The sequence below is a fragment of the Rattus norvegicus genome, chromosome 19 (assembly GCF_021556685.1).
Source record: "Rattus norvegicus strain SHRSP/BbbUtx chromosome 19, alternate assembly SHRSP_T2T, whole genome shotgun sequence".
Classification (NCBI taxonomy): Eukaryota; Metazoa; Chordata; class Mammalia; order Rodentia; family Muridae; genus Rattus; species Rattus norvegicus.
This window is the reverse complement of record NC_141552.1, coordinates 67,882,856-67,888,985: the sequence shown is the minus strand read 5'-3', so window position 1 is coordinate 67,888,985 and position 6,130 is coordinate 67,882,856. Positions and strand designations below refer to the sequence as shown.

The 6,130-nt window shown below is 51.8% G+C and overlaps 1 long non-coding RNA gene across 1 annotated transcript; it reads right to left on the bottom strand.

Annotated features, from left to right (window-relative positions):
- Positions 1–1,610: 1,610 nt before the first annotated feature.
- On the bottom strand, positions 1,611–2,593 carry LOC147999608 (uncharacterized). Its single transcript, XR_015644242.1, has 2 exons — positions 2,247–2,593; positions 1,611–2,033 (listed from the first exon to the last, which is right to left on the bottom strand). It is a non-coding gene; the product is annotated as an uncharacterized LOC147999608 (long non-coding RNA).
- Positions 2,594–6,130: the final 3,537 nt, after the last annotated feature.

The following is a 6,130-nucleotide window of genomic DNA, read 5'->3' as shown; positions in this document are numbered from 1 at the left end:
GCATCAGGAGGGAGTGGCGACTGGAACCTCAGTTTGTCCCTTTGACATGACCTCATACCTCACTCCCACTGTGTCCTAGACCCCGTGGGTCATGGACTTCCGCTCACAGCAACTCTGCTTTGTGAGGAGATGGTTCCACTATGACATGCAATAAAGAGACTCACACCAGTGGGAGGCGGCCCAGCGGACTCCATACCATCCCTTTGGCAGCGAGCGGAGGTGACGGCTCAGTGCAGCTACCTGGCAGACAGATGGCCCTGTTCTAGAAGTAGGACTAGAACACCAGACTTAACGCTAGCCCTCACCACAGAGCCCTGTGGGCAGAGGCAGGGATGAATCTTGAAGCTGAGTTCTGTCCAGAGAGCCAGGGATCCGAGAAGGCAGGGTGCCAGCAGGCTTCGGAGGGGCTGGGAACAGAGGCCACCAATTGCTTATGTTGCGTTTCACCTGTCAGGTGGTCGGCCACGGCTGTGAGGCTCATGTGCGGAAGCTTCTCTCATTGTATCTCCTGCACTTGGTCCTAATTACTGTCTCTGTGCAAACGCTCCTGGGTTTGCACATTCCCACAGCCGATGAGCCTTGCTCTCCTCTCAAGGCAGCACTCGGGGTGAACGCAGAGCGGCACACCATTCATGAGAAGTGTGTCCATGCAGAGCATACACATTGTACAGATACACATTGCCTCTTACCATATGCGAACAAAAGTGCCCCCCATCAGTCACTGTGCCCTCTCAGAGGGATCACCGGGCTCTCAGAGGGACAGAGCTACAGAAAGATTTCCCAAAGACAAGTGCATTGACCCCAGAACGAATGCCGAATTCCTCCAGGCCCCCTGCTGAGTGAGTACAGTTGAGGTGAAAGTCTATTTTGGAGTGGAAGAAATTCGATATCTAGCCTAGTTAATTAGTTTGGTCCTGCTTGTTGACGCAGCTCGATAAGGTCGCCAAGTTTACGTGGAGAGATTCCAGATGTCTTTTTTTTTTTGTTGTTGTTGTTGTTTTTTTTTTTTTTCTGAGATAAGGTTTCTCTGCGTAGCCCTGGCTGTCATGGAACTTGAGATCCGTCTGCCTCTGCCTCCCAAGTGCCAAGATGAAGGGTGTGTGCCATTGCCGGCTGGCCAGATGTCACTTTTCACATAAACTTCCATCGACGCAAAATACATCCCTTACCTCAAACGGAATGAGATAGCCCTCCCCTTCCTCCCCCAGGGTCCTGCCTGCCTCTCACTAGGCCCTGTCAGCTTCTCCTCTCTGGTCCCAGTTTCAGACCCTACTATTTGCTGCCTTCTGTAGGCCTCCTTGGCTGCAGGCTTCCTGCAGTGAGTTACCTCTCCCGCCATCCCGTTCTCTGGCTTCTCTATCAAGGACTCTATAGACGGACATCAGGTTCTACCCTCAAACAGCCCGCCCCCAGCCTCCTGGCTCTTCCTGAGAAAATGCTGCTGCCTTGTAGCAATAGGATAAAGGGGAGTGGGTATGGTGAAGAGAAGCCCCACCTGACCCTCGGGCAGCAGGAGGGGTTAGTGGGAGAATATGGTCCTCTGCCCCTGAACCCCAGCTCTGCCTTGTTGGCTTGCTTGTTTCTTTCTTTCTCTGTTTCTTTCTTAAAGATTTATTTATTTATTTATTTATTTATTTATTTATTTATTTATTTAATGTATATGCACACTGTCGCTGTCTTCAGACACACCAGAAGAGGGCATCAGATCTCATTACAGATGGCTGTGAGCCACCATGTGGTTGCTGGGATTTGAACTCAGGATCTCTGGAAGAGCAGCCACTGCTCTCAGCTCTGCCTGGCTTTCTTGCTTGTCCACAAACTTCTAAGACAGTGAGGTTTCGTGGCTCCCTGGAAGCAAGTCGAGCTGCCCATCTCTCTGGGAACCACAGTGCCAGCCTCCCCTGCATCAAATCAGCCAGATCCAACTTGGCGTTCTGTGACCAATGGGCTCCACAGGGCTGCGTTTCTGGAAACCTTGCCTCTTCATTCCCTTGGATCACTCACCCGGCTCTTGAGACTCTGGCCCTGTCGCTCTGCAATGCCAGTTGGGAGAATATGTCATCCCATGAACCCCCTGTTGTCTGGAACCCCAGAGCTCACCAAAGCCCTGTCAGGCCCTGGGTTATATCTCCACCGTGGGTGACGCGTGAGTTATTCCATGGTCCATAGAAGAGTTTTGGTCTCAGGCACTGCTTCTCGCTAAGTCACCTGGGCATCATTCAGCTTCCCTTCCCCCAGCTCCTCACCTGTAGCCTGAGACAGCAGCTCGGCGACATGTGACAGGGATAGCAAGCAGAGAAATGAAACTTAAAGTCCAGACAGAGGGCAGGCACACACACCAGGACCCACGACAACCCGAGCGGCTTGGTTTTGAGACCTCCTGACATCAGGTTCCCTGGAACCCTTCTTGCCTTGGGACTCTGTGACCTCCACGCTGCTACCCTTCAGAGTTGACACGCACGGCATCGCTGCAGCAAGCCTTTCCCGGCCCACGCAGGAGAGAAGCGCAGATTGATGTTGAGGACATAGCGGGACAGAACGTGCCAGGACCCCATCACCAGCCAGCTGGGTCTCTTCTCAGCAAACTGCTCTCGGCCTGCAAACATCACCGGTGACTCATACATCTATTTTTGAATTTTCTAGATTGGATTTTTTTTTTAACCCAAACCCACTGGCGGCCGTGTCTGTTCTAGGTGAAGAATGACCCAGTCATGTGAAGTCAGGGTTGTCCTCTGGTTATGACAAGAAGCCCCTTTGCCTGTTCATCCACCGGAATGTGAGCTCCCCGGCTGGGGACTTGGAAGGTGTTCCACATGGTGCTTCTCTTTCCAGGCTTGGTGAAGGCTGCCTCAGGGGATCCCATTCTGCTCTGGGAGGTAGAGATTCACTGGGCCATGGCCACAGCAGGAGGCAGGAAGGACAGGGAGGAAGCATCTTCACAGAGACACCTGGGCTCCTCTTGCTCCGGTGGATGCTCAGAGCAGCGTGCTGTGTGACAGAGAGGCAAGTCACCACTCCTAAGGTGTTAGGGAATGAGCACTCCACTCAGAGGGGTGAAGTCCATGGCGGAGGAAAATGCCTTTCTCAGTTCCCTTCCTGACCCAGCTCTGGGGGAGGGGGGTTCAGTTTAAACTGAAAAAAAAAAAAAACCTCCATTGTTTACTTTGGAGCTTCCTAGGGGAGCAGTCAGCCCGTCTGAGACACGATGTCCGTCAAGGGTGAAGCATGCTGTCCTCTATGGCGGAAGTCACAGTCGCTAGCTCACAGGTTGCAGCCAGGCCTCAGCAGACCCTGAGCTGCCTCCCTCTGGAGTGTGCCCCAAAGCGGGCAGGGTGAGGTCAGGTCTGGCCAGGCTCTTAGAGGGAGAAGCAGAGTGGAGCACCAGAAGGGAATAGGGCAGGGTCACCAGGTCACTAGACCACGAGGCAAGCAACAGAAGCAGTGTGCTGAGAGAGGACTCATCGGACCTGGGGACGGAGGGCTGGTCCTGGTCGACAGATGAGCAGCCCATTCTCTGCAGCTCAAGTGACAGGAGCAATGTCACCTGCCACCTTCAGGGATGCCAGAGAACCTCAGTTCTCTCAAAGGGCCTGTGAGTTCTTGCCTGTCACAGTTCCCAGATGACGGGACCCAGTTCTCAAAGGGTTTCGTCACCGGTTCTGGCAAGAATGCAGATATTCCACAGAGGCGCTTGTGACCCCTCACCCCCACCCTTTATCTCTCAGACTTTTGAAACAATGGGTATCAAGGAACTGGAGTTACCCCAGGAGTCAGATGCTGAGCTGAGCGGAGGGAAAAACTGAAACCTGGTGCCAGCCAGAGCGGGAGCTTGTCTCTAAGACAGACTTCACACGTTTCTGACACACTGTCAGATCACCTTGCAGGAGACTGGAGCTCAGGCCGTCTGGGATGGGACAGGGATGAGCTGGACCACGCCGTGATCAAGGCGACTTAGCTCTTACCCTTGCTTTAAGCCCAAACCTCACATCCGTATTTCAAAGACAGACCTGGCCACTGGAACTCTTTAATTTGTTCCTCTTCCAGCGTGGCCACGGTGATTAAATTTAGATGCTTCTCATTTCTGACTTGCCTACGTTGTTGGCAACCAAGGATGGTGGCTGGTCCAGGCCTGCTAAACCTAGTAACAGACTTAAAGCAAGGAGGACCCAGAAGTACCAGGACTCCACCCTCAGAGGAAGGTGCCAACTCAACCAGCGTGGGAAGCTGGATTTCCTGGCCTCAGCCTATTCCTGAATTTCTGCCACGTGCCAAAGAGCAGAGAAGGAGAAGCCTTTGTAGGGAAACCTGACAAACCATCCCTGAATATCCAGGGGCAGCATCACCAGAGTATTAAAAAAAAAACAAAAACAAAAAATTGTTGGTGGCCTTTTTCTCTCCCAGTAAGTAACAAGGCCCCGGGCCTCTGGCAGCAGTCACCTCTTAGTGGTGTCAAAACTGGGCCAGATGCACCTAGAAACAGGAGGCCGTAGATACTATGCCAGCTGGCTCTGCTCAGAGATCCCCGAAGCCAGAGATGATTCTAATGGGGTGACGTGTCTGGTTCAGAGGCTCAGGGCACACACAGTACGTTGCAGACATATGGGTTACAGCTGGTCCTCCTCGACTTGGTTTCCTCTTAGCTGTGATGCAGGACAGGCAGGGTGAACACTGCTCTGTCCTCAACCACAGCCAAGGTCCATGTGGAGACAGGCAGACCTGTGACCTAGAACCTGAGAAGGCTTGTGACAGCCAGGCCCTGGGTGTCATCTGCACAGATGGATCAGAATGTTATGGGAACTGTCAAGGTCAATCAATCTGTGCCCTAACAAGCCAGCTCAGCCACCTGTCCTCAACAGACCAATTATGGAAACAGACACGTGACAATGAGAAGTGGCTTTGGAGAGCTGACTTAGTGGGTAAGAGTATTTACTTTGCGAGCCTGAAGATCAGAGTCTCAAGGCAATAGTGTAACTCACCTGGCAGAAAAGGTACCGGCTGAGGGGAACTTGTCTCCCAGAAAGAGATTTCACACAGTTCTAACCATCATCAGACCACCTTACAGAATGAGATTGATACCTAGACAACGATGGATCCGTGGTGGGTAGTGCTATTTAGAAGTTCATGTCCTTGGCCCTCTATTTAAATGTTGATCTCACTTCAAGACCAGGAAGTTGGACTTGGGGAATGTGGCTTGCTGGGTCTCTTTGTCCTTGTTCCCAATGTGACTACATTTGATACTCTTTTTTTTTTTTTTTTCCTACTTCCTTTTTTGGTTCCTTCAACTGGTTTGTGAGGATGGATGGCCAGACCTCACTTGGAGGCACTGGTTGTGACCCTCAAGTTGGATAACAATAACACAGATATTGAGAGAAGATACCCGGTACCCTATTCTGACCTCCACATATTCACACACGCGCACACACACATGCACAAGCATACACATGCACACACACACACACACACACACACACGCCATGCCCATACACACATATCCCACACACTAGTGAAAAGCAGAGAAAGATTTTTCATGGTGGCCACAGTGGAGTCTATGGTCAGGGTTCCTGACACGAGCCTTGAGTTCGGGTAGCTTTTTCTTGGTTTCTGCAGCACTGGGCACCAAGTGCTGGGCTTACAGTCCACTGGGCAAGCGCTCTACAGGTAAGTTGCACTCCCAGAACTCTTTTTTATTTCCAACTTGGATACAAGGTCTGTAGTGAGAAATATTAAAAATCCTGACGTGGGGTTTCTTCCCTGCCTTCGATCCTTGAGTCCCAGATAAAAAGCACACACGCAGCCCTTGTATTTTTAAATATGCCTTAGGCAGCACAACAGCTGGGCAGCTGCCTATGGCTCAGCTAACCCATGGCGGCTCTCCTTTCTCCTCTCCTGCGTGTTCTTCTTCCATGGTGGCTTTTCTCTGCTTCCCCGAAACCCACCAAACCTTAATCCCTCCTGTGTCTCTTTGGCCCAGTTATTGGCTGTTGGCATCTTTATTCACCAATCAGAATTCACGTGGGGGCTGGATCCCAGGGGCCACTACAGACTCTAGGTCTTAGGGGCCCACGCTTAGCGCTTAGCTTAGCGTTAGAATGAGAACAGCATTAGGTCAGCCCACTACACTTCCCCCTTT